This window comes from Numida meleagris, chromosome 2, assembly GCF_002078875.1.
Source record: "Numida meleagris isolate 19003 breed g44 Domestic line chromosome 2, NumMel1.0, whole genome shotgun sequence".
Lineage (NCBI taxonomy): Eukaryota > Metazoa > Chordata > Aves > Galliformes > Numididae > Numida > Numida meleagris.
In genome coordinates this window covers 23,001,419-23,013,620 of record NC_034410.1, presented here as the reverse complement: position 1 = coordinate 23,013,620, position 12,202 = coordinate 23,001,419, and positions in this window count along the sequence as shown.

Below are 12,202 nucleotides of genomic sequence, written 5' to 3'. Positions count from 1 at the left end.
ATTTACTACATTTTTTTCTCTCTAAAACTGGGAGGGAAGTCAGATGAGAAAAACACTGATGACAAATGGTATTCATTGCTCTCCCAGGGACATGGGCTGCCATGCTGGAGTACAAGGAGTCTGCTCATCTCCCACTGTGCCAGCCAAATGGACTCTCCCATGACTTCAACAGGGCCTGAAGCGAGTCCAAGCGTTGCAACAACCTCCTTCAGCTGCAGGACAGTGGTCTTGCACAGAGTAGTGTTCTCTGACTGCAGCAGCAGATGTATCTGCTTTAGAATCATGGAATCACAGAATGGCTTGGGTTTGAAGGGACCTCAGTGATCATTTAGTTCCAACCCCTTGCTGAGGGCTGTGCTGCCACTCACTAGATCAGGCTGCCAGGGCCCCATCCAACCTGTTCTTGAGTACCTCCAGGGATGGGGAATCCACAGTCTCTCTGGGCAGCAGTGCCAGTGCCTCATCACCCTCTGAGTAAAGAATTTCTTCCTAACATCCAACCTAAATTTCCCCAAGTCCTTCTTGGCAGGGCTGCTCTCTGTGAGTTCTCCCAGTCTGTATACATATCTGAGATTGCCTTAACCCAAGTGCAAAACCTCGTACTTGGCATTGTTGAACCTCATTAAATTCATTTGGGCCCACTTTTCAAGCGTGTCCATATCCCTTTGGATGGCATCCCCTCCTTCTGTTGTATCAGCTGCACCACTCAGCTTGGTGTCATCTGCAAATTTGCTGAGAGTGCACCCGATCCGACTGCCTACGCCATTAATAAAGACATTAAAGAGTACTGGTGCCAAGACAGAACCCTTGGGTGCACCACTCATCACCAGCCTCCACCTGGACATAGAGCCACTGACAACAACCTTCTGGCTCCGGCCATCCAACCATTTCCTTACCCACCAAATAGTCCACCCTTCAAACCCATATCTCTCATATTTACAGACGAAGATGTGGTGTGGGACCAGTGTGAGGCACTTTACCTGTGTTCTTCAATTCTTATCCCTGAGTGTGAGCCAATGAGCAAAAATCCCAGCAATAATATTCCCTACTTTTATTTCAGTGCCCACATTACTGTTGGATGCTCAATGTCAGTGACTGTGTGCTCTGGTGAAGCAATAGGTCTCTCTCCTCTGGGAAAGTTCTCACTAACTCATTGCTTTACTCCAGTGTGTCTCCACATAGGATAGGCATCAAAACTGCTCTGAAGCCTGTTATAGAAAAACACTGGAAAATATCTGTCTTTATATTAAAAACATTGACTTGCAACTTTAAAAAGAACTGGACTTTTACTATCATTTTCAAGACTCTCTTCTATCAAAATATAAAGCAATAATGAGATAAAGTGAGACTGATTTATGTTGAAGAAGGAATTTTAAAATCTCCTTAGTTTGACTTAAAGTCATTGGATAGCTTGGATGTTCTTCCTTCTGATGTATTACGTGCTACTGGAAACCTAATCTAAGTGTCATTTTTGTGCTGGCAATTATACTGGGCTCCTTAACTGATCTTTCCATGGCAATTTTGCATCATTGTATTGTAAACTAATCTAAGCTGTGATGAAAGAAAACTGTACAGTGTGAATCAGAATAAATTCTAATTTCCACAGAACTATTTAAAGCTGCAGCATCTGGAAAAAGTAAAAGCAGTGGTGAAATAAAACCTGTATTTTTTTTTTTTTTGTCAATTTTGAATCTTCTTTTTCAAACTGAGACTGAAAAAAGATTACAGACTACACTCTGTGGTTATGCTGATGGAAAGCTGCTCTCATCTCCAGATATACAACAAAGGAGATCTTTGTAAACCTATTGAAATGGAGCTGGCAGGGCACTGTCAAACTGTTACTGCCCTGGTTTCAAACAGACACCTGTACTTAATGCTCCTATTGCCAGCAGACGGAATTATGCCTTTCAATGTGGTAGCAAGCACCTAAAAGCATTCAGAATTGAGATTTTATCCATGGTGAATTGCAGAACCCCATGGAAAGCAGCTCAGAGGGCTCCAAAAAAGAGGCAGGGCACGTTTCCAACACTTGAAAAAGGTAAATGAGCAGAATATAAAACCATCACGGCTCCTGCAGGCTCAAGAGGTGACTAGAGGTGTGTTTTCCAGTTGTGTGCTGATGCTGGTGCCCTTGCTGGGAAATATTTGGCTGGAAAGGAGGAAGGAGAGTCTGGAGTGGCTCAGCTGGCTCCTCCCACTGTACACTGCCAGTCCCTGCTGCAGTGGTCCTGCAAAGCCAGGAAATGTGGCACCTGGCATCTTGCTCTGTGGGAATTAGCTGGGTTGGAGCAGATGATATATGGAGTTTGAGTTTATCTTGAGTGAAGAGTAACATAATTCCGGAAATGCAAATCAGTTCTCTGAGGACACCACTAAGAAACTAGGGACCAAGCTGAGTCGAGGTACCCAGGGTTCTTCCCATAACCACTTCTAGGGGAAATCCCTGCTCCCAGCTTGAGCCACAGCCCTTGCTGGATTTGGGGAGGACACCAGAGCCAGTGCTGGGCACAGCTGGGGGGCAAATCCCAGCTGGGCAGGGACAGTGCTGGTGTATCTGCTCCGGGCAGAGATAGGGAAGTGGCAGAGAGAGAGCCTGAGGACCAAGATGGATTTACATCCTTCAGCACTGCACAATAACCTTGTTGGCCACATTAAAGCACTATCATACACCTCACTCAGCAAAAAGAAGTAAGAAATGGAAACAGCTGTCTGTCCTCTCAGGTGGATCATACACTATTAATAGACCTTTGAAATGCGTCACTGTAGTCATCAGCAGCCTAAAGGTAATACTTTTCTCCAACAGACATCCAAAATAATTAAAAATAAGGAATATTTTGTTTTCCAGCTGTTGCAGTGTCTCAGTAGTGCCGGAGAGAATGCCCACAAAGCACAGCAAAGCACAACTTCCATACTTTTTCTACTGCTGAATGTTTGTGGCAGCTCTTCATCTATTACACTGCATTCAAACTAACCAGATGTGAAGAGAAGTTATGATGCATAAGTAAATACATACCATACCCAGGAATGGGATGCATTATGACTAGCATCCATTTGCTGTTTTAAAACCTACTCATAGTTTCTTTCAGACACTTGGATAGTCATGCTCCAAAAGATTATTCGGACTCAGTCTTTCTGTTTGCTTTGTCCATTAAGTTTCCATTTAGCAGTCATTCAATTTGTAGGAAAAAATGGTTATTTTCATAACCAACAACTCTGGAAATAGTCTTGTCTCAGAGAGACCTTAATGGAATATGTTTAGTCTCTACAATGTCTCCTTCACCAGTAACACAGTCATTTCCTTGGATTTAGTGATAAAGGAGAACCAAATGAAGGTCACAAGGAAAGCAGCATGTGCTATATCTGCACAGACTGTTGGTCACACTGAAGTTGGAAAAGTTGGATCTGGAAAGGATTGGGAAACAAAGACCACATTTACAGAAGTGTTTGGTTATTGGTACCTAGCTACCCAACTCCATTTGATAGAGTGGGAATTTCCCAGACACTTCAAAAGGTGTCTAGAGCACCTTATCTCTGCCCCTAGACATATATGTCTATCTCTATTTATTGAGGTAAATAGCTTCAAAAATCTGGCTACACCTTTCATTTTCTGAATACCGAGTTGTTTGTGGCTCATTCAATTGTCCCGCTCAGAACTGCACACGTTGGTTTGGCCCAGCATTTATACTCCCTCCCTGCTTGTGTACCAGCTGCCAGGATCCCATGATACTTGGCTGAGTGGGTTAGATGACCAAGGACATGCACAATTTGGCCCACTGATGGACAACTGCCTAGAACTAGAAAACCAAAAACCAGGAAAAAGGTGAAAATATACATGGACATATAAATGCCTGAATTAGTGTAGCTGCTTAGCTGACCAGCGGAGTCTAGGACCAGATTCCACTCTCTGCTGGTTTCTGCCTTTGCGTGAATGAACTGGGGCTGGTGAATTTTCTACTATTACTATTTTCCCAAAAACATAACTGATTGAAATAAAGACAAGAATATATCCTTAAATTTCCTTAAATGCTGCAGTATGAGAAGATTTCAGGACATGAACCATGGTCTCAGTTTTGCAAACCAGAAACCTGTCTGACATTTTGAGCAATCAAAACCACACCCTATTCCATTTGTCTCTGATTTATTGACTAGAAAGCTCTCATATCATTCCCTCCCTCCATGGTTGCTGGTACTATCTACAATTCCAGATAACATGAAAGAAAACTTGCTCTGCCAAAGATGGCTGTGGTTACCATTTTAATTTTCTAACATGGTTATCATTTTCACATTTCCACTTTCTGTGTTTCCCAGTTCAGAGATGAATCATACACAGAAAAAAAAAAAAAGTGCTCATATTAAATTGGTTTCAGAACATTAAGAAAAAACATCCACCACACCCTGTGATTAATTCATTAATCCATCTTTCAAAACAAGTAATCTAATTAGCTTGCAAACAAGAACATGACGCACACGTGGCTCTTCAAATGGTGTTGACATACTGAATAGCTCAGATTCCTGAGATACATCGCCTTTCACTTGATGCTTCCAGTTCCTATAAGACACAGGCCAGAATGCTTCTGCTCTCAAAGGTTACTGGATGCAGGGCATGGAACGCGCTCATCTCCAATGCCAGGATGCACAGAATAGGTCTCTTCCTTTGGAGAAAATTGAAATTACAAGTGCTCCTAACTGACAATCCTAAGCACAGCTGACTAGGAAATATTAAGATTCTAAAAGACCTGGAAGCTATCTTTTGGCCTCTTCATAAGCACTAAAAGTCAACCAAAAGTTCAACAGCTCATGCATATAGACACATCTCTACACATGAAAGAGAAGGTCTGAGGAAGCAGACTGACCAGCAAAGAATGCAGAGAGGTCTGCTAGCTCAGTTATAAATGCTACGCTGTGGCAAGAGGTCACAAAGTATAAAGTAAGGGTGGTGGTTTGGGGTGGACTGAAGCTGAAAGTCATATATACCTATCATCCAATTAGAAGCCAATCCATAAAAAATACTCAACAAAATGTTGCTGTTCTATTCTTAATGATGCAATTAGCTTTAAATATTTCAGGAAATGCAACCACGATAAACAGACTGTTTTTTAGCCTTTCAGTTTTATATATGTTTACTTTTTTTTTCCTGTTTATGTCTATACTGTCATGTCACAAAATGGGATTTTGGTGAGCATGTAGCAGCTGTCAAGGTCTCAGTCCTTTTGGCTAATGGAGTTGATACAGCACCTAATTCATCCTTGATGTCATCCAACAAGGAAGACTTTGTTTTCTGGTACTGACTTCCTGATTTTTTGCTAGCATTTTTTGGGGGACAAATTGCAATGCAACTGGAAACTATTTCTCAATTATCTTTCAAAGCTCAACCCAAAAGAGAATTAAATGCTAGCCATAATGTTCATTACCATCTCTATCTCGGAAATCTCTAGGGAACCCAGCCAGTTTGTGAGAATTCAGTTAATTGACTCCTGAAAAAAGGAGGAAGTTATAAATGTTATGATGAAGACAAGGAAGAAGAATGACCTATCACACTGACCTGAGTCTGACGAGATGTCTTCTGGTACACCTAATACTTGGTTAGTGGCTGAGATGGGTGGAGACTGACATGAGAAAATACATATATGCCTTACGCATTGTGTAATGGTTCTTGCACTAGTTCCTTTCACATGAGCTGAATCAGAAGGCCTTTTTGGGGTAGCCTTGTAGCAGATTATGGGAAAGGCCAGAGATTTGGGTTCATGTGGATCCAGTCATGCAAATAAAGGAGCAGGAAGGTTAATGAGTACATTGACATTTGACAACAATTAACGTAAGAGTAAAACACAGACCGACAGAATTAATCCTACAAATACCACCCTACAAATGCCACCCTTAAGGAACTTCCAAGAATGCGGTATGAAAGCAACCAGTGCACTCAGAAAATGTGAAGTGTAGGCCTAGCAAGCAGCACTGTCTGTCAAAAACAGAATTCCTGTCCTCTATAAAGTTTGAAGTTCTTTTGAATTTCAAATATTTTCCTCCATTGTTGGTCTGGAGCAAAAGGAAAAAAATGTAGAAATACCAGGCTTTTAATGAAAAACTACTTTTGTAAGAGTTAATTATATTTCAAATGTATCATTTTACCAAAAGAAGTATCAGAGTAGTCAAGTCAAAACAAAATGTGATGAACACAAGAAAAATGCTTTCCTTTTTTCTCCTCTAATGCTGTTGACAGAAGCATGTTCTCACGAAACAGTCAGTCTCAGTCAGACTGATATTTCTCAACAGAAAGGTTTTTCCTTCTGTAATTGTGTGGCTAAGCCTAGTCAGAGACTTCATGTATATCTGCTTCATCTGTACTTATCACATCAATGAGAAATATTGGACTCCTGGCAGATGAAAAATCAGTATGAGTATTTGACTGAGGAGACCATGAAAAAATGCAGACAAAAACAAACGTTACCTCATCTGAAGATCTATAAAGCCTAGGAGTCCTTTCAGGATGCTTATATCACCACCATTAGTGTAGTATTTTGTGATATTTAATCTACAGATGAGTTCTCCATTATCTGGGGCTTTGAGGCAGAGGTTCAGTGGATAATGGAGCAGTACAAAGAATGTCTTACAACAAAATACCAGTCCAAACAGCCCTGTACTAATGCACAGAGCCTGCTTCAGGCCTGAACTGACTCTGAAACAACCATGAAGTTGTATTTGCTTGACACTGCATCTGAGCTAAGAAATCTTATCAAGAAGAAAACTGGAGACATGTCTGCACCCAACACATAGCTACACCTGAAGGCACAGTCTCCTAGGTTAGGGTTGTTAACTCTTATTACGCTCCTTAGTGAAGGACAGAGCTTCTTTCATGACCACTTTGCAGAGCAGAAAGGATGAGTCCTCTTTTGAAGGTCAGTTGGACATGTAGTTCTCATGAAGTTAAGGAAAGTTACTTACAAGTTACATACTAGAGGACTTGACTAATTTGCCTAAAACAGCACAAAAAGATGACCATAGCAGACAAACTTCGTTTTGGGTGACTGAAATCCTAGAAAATCCTGTCAAACAAGCCTCTCTCCTCTCTGTCTGAAAGAAGCAATGATCAAATCCCAGATAGAGCAGTGACATGGAGTGGGTCTAAAGTGCTCTCTAAAGTGCTGACCATCATGTGACCTCATTCTGGAAGGGCTGTATTCCTGTTGTTGTCATCGTCGTGCCTGCAGGTGAATAGAAAAATCTTGCCCAGAGGTTATACTTTGTGTTGTTACCAGCTGTTCTTGGGGATCATTGTTGACAAGTTGGACTACGGCTTAATCAGGGCCTCAAAACCCATCTAGGATTAAATTTCTACCCTGAAGATAGAGGGAAAACATGCCACTACTTTGGATATACATGGCGTCTGTTCTTCACTGTCAAACAGCATCAGCTATATCTGCCTTCCCACTGGCAGATGCAGCTAGTGAAATAATTTGATTCCAATCTTCTAGAGGATCTAGTAATACGTGCAAAGCTTTGTTTGCCCCCTCCCCCTAATCAGTGTCGCCTCTACCTCAGGTATTTCCAGCCAGTGTCCTGCTGAAAACAAAATAAAGCAACAAGAAGCCCTCTTCTTTCAGAGAGCCAAATCATCCTCCAATAACTGCTCTGCCCAAGCACCAGTGAGAAAACTAGCACAAATACAGCAAAAGCCTCAAGTAACACAAAGACCAGAATAGTTTCCTCCTTTAAAAAAAAAAAAAAAAGAAAAAAAAAAAGAAAAAAAAGACTCATCTTACTCCTTCAGTTACTTAGAAAAAATTAAGAATCACAGAAGTTTTAACAGCAGTTATAACTCCTGTACAAGCCCTTTGGTGTCTTGGCTGCATCAAAGCACAGCTCACTGACTTGCTTACTGTTTTGAGAACACTCTGCCCAAGTCTTAATGCATTCTGCAGCAAATGGCAGCTCAGCATAGGAATAACTCTATTAGTGCTAAAACCAATAACATATTTGAGACACTGTGTTTTTTGGCATTAGGTGGCGTTGTGCTCATGTGTGAGAGATAGGTCACATCCAACAAGACCACAGCACATGCCAGGCAAAGATGGTCTACAGAAATCAAGATGGACATATTCTTACTCTATTTTGTCACGTTTTCTATTTCCATCTTCAATGTCAATACAATTTTATTTGATACTCAGTGTCCTTATATACATTTTATATGCATTATATTGAATATTTGGATTCTTTTCCTTAAAACTCCTAAGTTTGGTATCTGGCATAAAGGAAAGAGAAGATATTTGGCATAGGTAGACACAGGTGGAAGTCTCCTCACATATCTTGGACCCATTCTCATACCTCATGTTTTAAAAAATAAAATCCTACCTCTTTTTACAAGCTGCAGACATAGCCATAACCATTTTGCCAAACGTGCTTGGCAATACATATTGCAAAAGACTAATCTTTTTATATTTAGTTTAGGAATATATTTGACCTGGCCCCTAAAAGTTTGTCATCTAAAATATAGATATATAGAACACAAGTTATATGGAGAAATATATAAATTTAATGAACTCGCTTTAATTCTTCTTTCTAATCATACATAAGTTGCTCTGAAAGAAATGCCTCCTGTTTATTTCCATGGAAACTACAACAGGGACAAAGAACTTAATAACAATGTTTGATCAAACAAATTCTCAGCTACAAAACACTGTTATTTTTCAACATAGGCACCACCGGTAGCCAGTTAGCACAGATGAGGTGATGGAGATGCCTTTATTTCATGATGTGACAGCTGTGCATGACCATCCAGAACATGGCTAATCTTTCATGTCACTGTCACCACTGCTGGAATGCACCACCCACCACCTCACTGTGCTGACAGCCACTGTCTAGTATCCATAAATGTCCAGCAAGCATCGCTGAATGTCAGTGGGTGCCATTTTTTCTGCATGGAAGAATTCAGTTCTACACTTTTCCATGTCAGATGCCATTTTGTCAGACAGCCCCTCTGATGCCATCTGTCACACGGCAACAAGATGTAATGGAATATTGGTGGGAAGGTTCAACCTCAACCATACCACCAACATCTGCTTCTGACATTGTGGGCCAACATAATGAAGTAGGAGGAAGTACTTTCGGAGCAGCCTTCATATAAAAAAAAGTCCAGAAAACAAAGAGTGGGTAATAGGTTATTCCTGTAAAGTCACCTTCTTAGGAGCAAGCATTCATTTTTACAAACTAAAGGTTATTAATATGCTAAAGTGTGAAGGAAGCTATTGTGTCCCATTCAGTTTCCTGCATTAAATACTGGCTAGTTAGAGGGATTTGCACAAAATGTAGACTGTTCCTTCATTTCCTAAGTCACATTTTCCCTCAAAGTTAAAATAAAAAGATTGGTTTTATAGAGTGTTTGCAGTTTGGTTTTATTATATACCTCTGGTTTTATAGCCCACTATTTTATGATGTTCCATAAAACTAACCCAGAAGCATCCCACTATGTTCTTCAAATCCAAATGCCTAACCCTCCAGCCTTTTTCCAGGCAATACTCCTAGTGAAATTCTTGGGAATTTCAGTTGAGTAAAGACTAACTTCATACCATAGGACTTGTCATTAAAACTTTCTTAGCTAATTTGACTTTTCCGTTTGCTTCAGCAGTTTTAATTTCAAGCATGCCCTACTGCAGCCAAGTATGATGACAACATTGCTCAGAAAAGCACACTGGCTTTGCCCTCCATTCATTTGCTTCCCCAAAATCCTTGTACCACCTTTAACTCAGTCCATTCTTTACCGCATTTTACTACTGAGAGGCATTACTTAACAACTCTTCCTGCTTATTCTTGGTAAAAAATGAAAATCAGCTAAGAAAGCCAATTAAACCAGGAAATGTTCTTATAAAGTAACAATCGGGAGACATGCTAAAATAACTTCTTTGGTATTGCAACAAGATTTTTTTCCAAGCCTAAAAAGTCCTTTGAACTGTTCTGAGGTCTACTCATTTTCTTTTTTCCTTTAATCTTTTACGGCTCAAAAAGATGTAATGAGTGGTCTTCAGAATATAACTTTTCCTTGTGTGAAATCATTCTGTTTCATTAACATTTTTAGAAACCATTTTTATGGCTCAGAAGGGGAATAAAATCATTTTCTGAGATATTTCGGTCAGATTTCCCAGGTCCCACTGACACAATGCAGTGAAGCTCAGCTCTTGTGTTGCGGCTTTTGTTCCTCTGCGGTTTGGCAGAGGAGAGCACAGAAGAAGTGATCACTTTATGTGTTATGGGAAACCAGGTCTGAATAATGGCAGCTGCACTTGGACAGGTGATCACATGGCACTGAGGGACAACCACACCATTTGAATTTCCACTGTGGATCAGACCTCATCCCATTCCTGATATAATTCCTTCTATTATTTCCCTCCAGTTCCAATGCCACATGGAGATATGTCATCTCACCATGAAATGAGATACAACTTCACTAATTACTGGAAAACAGAACAGGACATTATGCTCAATAATCTTTATGGAAACGGCTTCACAAATACAAAATTGGGCCCAATCTGAAAAATTATTGAAAGATCAGATTTATCTCTTTGCTCACTGCAGTCAGAGATGCCTTTGAGGCCGAACTACTCCCACAAAGCACAAGTACTTTCTTCTTCTTATTACACCTTCTCTAGGCAAGCTGTTCCAGTGTCCCACCATCCTTTGAATAAAGAATTTCTTCCTAATGTCCAATCTAAATTACCCCTATTTTAGTTTAAAGTCATTTCCCCTTGTCCTATCACTTACTACTGTGTAAAAATTCAGTCCCACTCCTGCTTATAAGCTCCCTTCGTGTACTGGAAAGCTGTAATGAGGTCTCTCTGGAGCCCTCCCTTCTCCAGGCTGAACAATTCCAACTCTCTCAGTCTTTCTTCATAGGAGAGGTGCTCCAGCGAATACAGCATATGTGTGTGTGTGCCTGCTTCCCTATGTGCAGGCATGTGTGCCATGTCACTGAGGTCCACATCTAGTAGGCCCCTCAGGTAGAGCAGGTTGAGAAAGGGATTCAAAAGCATTAGACTGAAATTATAGCAAGGTAGAAATGTTTTTCCTTTCTGCTTGTTAAAAAAGTAGCAAGGAGTTTATCTTCAGAGCTCCCAGAGACTTTGGGGCTATTTTTACATAGCAAATGAAAAAAAACTTTTTTCATGTGAGGGATATTTAGCTCTGAATAAATGAATATTTCATATTCATTAAAATTTATCATAAGCCATGTTCATGACCCCATAATACCAGAAAGTGGATGGCTAATTGTGCCTACCTAACAATTACTGGGACAGACCACTGTTAGACTGCAATGAATGCACCCAACAAAGCTCATCTGCTTAAAAATTACAGCTAAGTGCTTGCTTGTGACCTCTCACATCTGCTAATGTTACTGCTGTGAAAAGACCCTTACCTGCTACAGATGGACACTGGCCAGCTGGATGAGTCCGCTGAAAACCTGTACAATGCCCTGGGTGAATTAGTAATAGTGATCCAGCGTTTAGCAAATTTTATGAGTTCACTGCCATCTTTCATATCAGAGCTGATGAGGAAATGAATTACTTGGTGGCTTAGTAACAGAAGGAACTGTTTAATAAGGCAATGAACCCTTTTAAATCATTTTGATCTCTACTGAATTGCATGGCTTAAATATTTGGAACTGCAGCTGAGCTCCTATCTGAGCCTTTTCCCACATGTAAGCAACATTTGCTTTTGTTTCATGAACTGCCTATTTCCTGAGTAACTGCATCTAATATCTTGAGAAATACCGTAAGGATGGACAGGTAACAGGATTTCTCCTTGCTCCCCCTCAACTTCAGCCTCTTGCATGCTTGTTTGAGATGAATTACAAGGAGAGGGAGGGAAGCGCTTCAGTAAGCTGGGCTAGAATTGCTCTTTTATCTAATTCCACCTGTAAATAGCCCACCTGGACAAATTCTGCCTGCATAGTGAAAAGCCTGTGCCTAGCTGCAGAATGCTAACAGCAAGGGAAAGTACTGGAGAATATTAGGTTAGAAAGGGCAGTGACTGACCGGGAAGAGAAATGTCACTCTCCTGATCAGTGCCATTTCTCTCAGAGAGAGCCATGTGGGCATGGCATTTACTCAAAGATGTTGGCTGCACTTCTCTGGGTTAGTTCAGTCTCCTTTTTGTCTGTAGCGTTTAACCCCAGATCTCACTGTTGTACTGAACAGATAAATCAACACTGAAA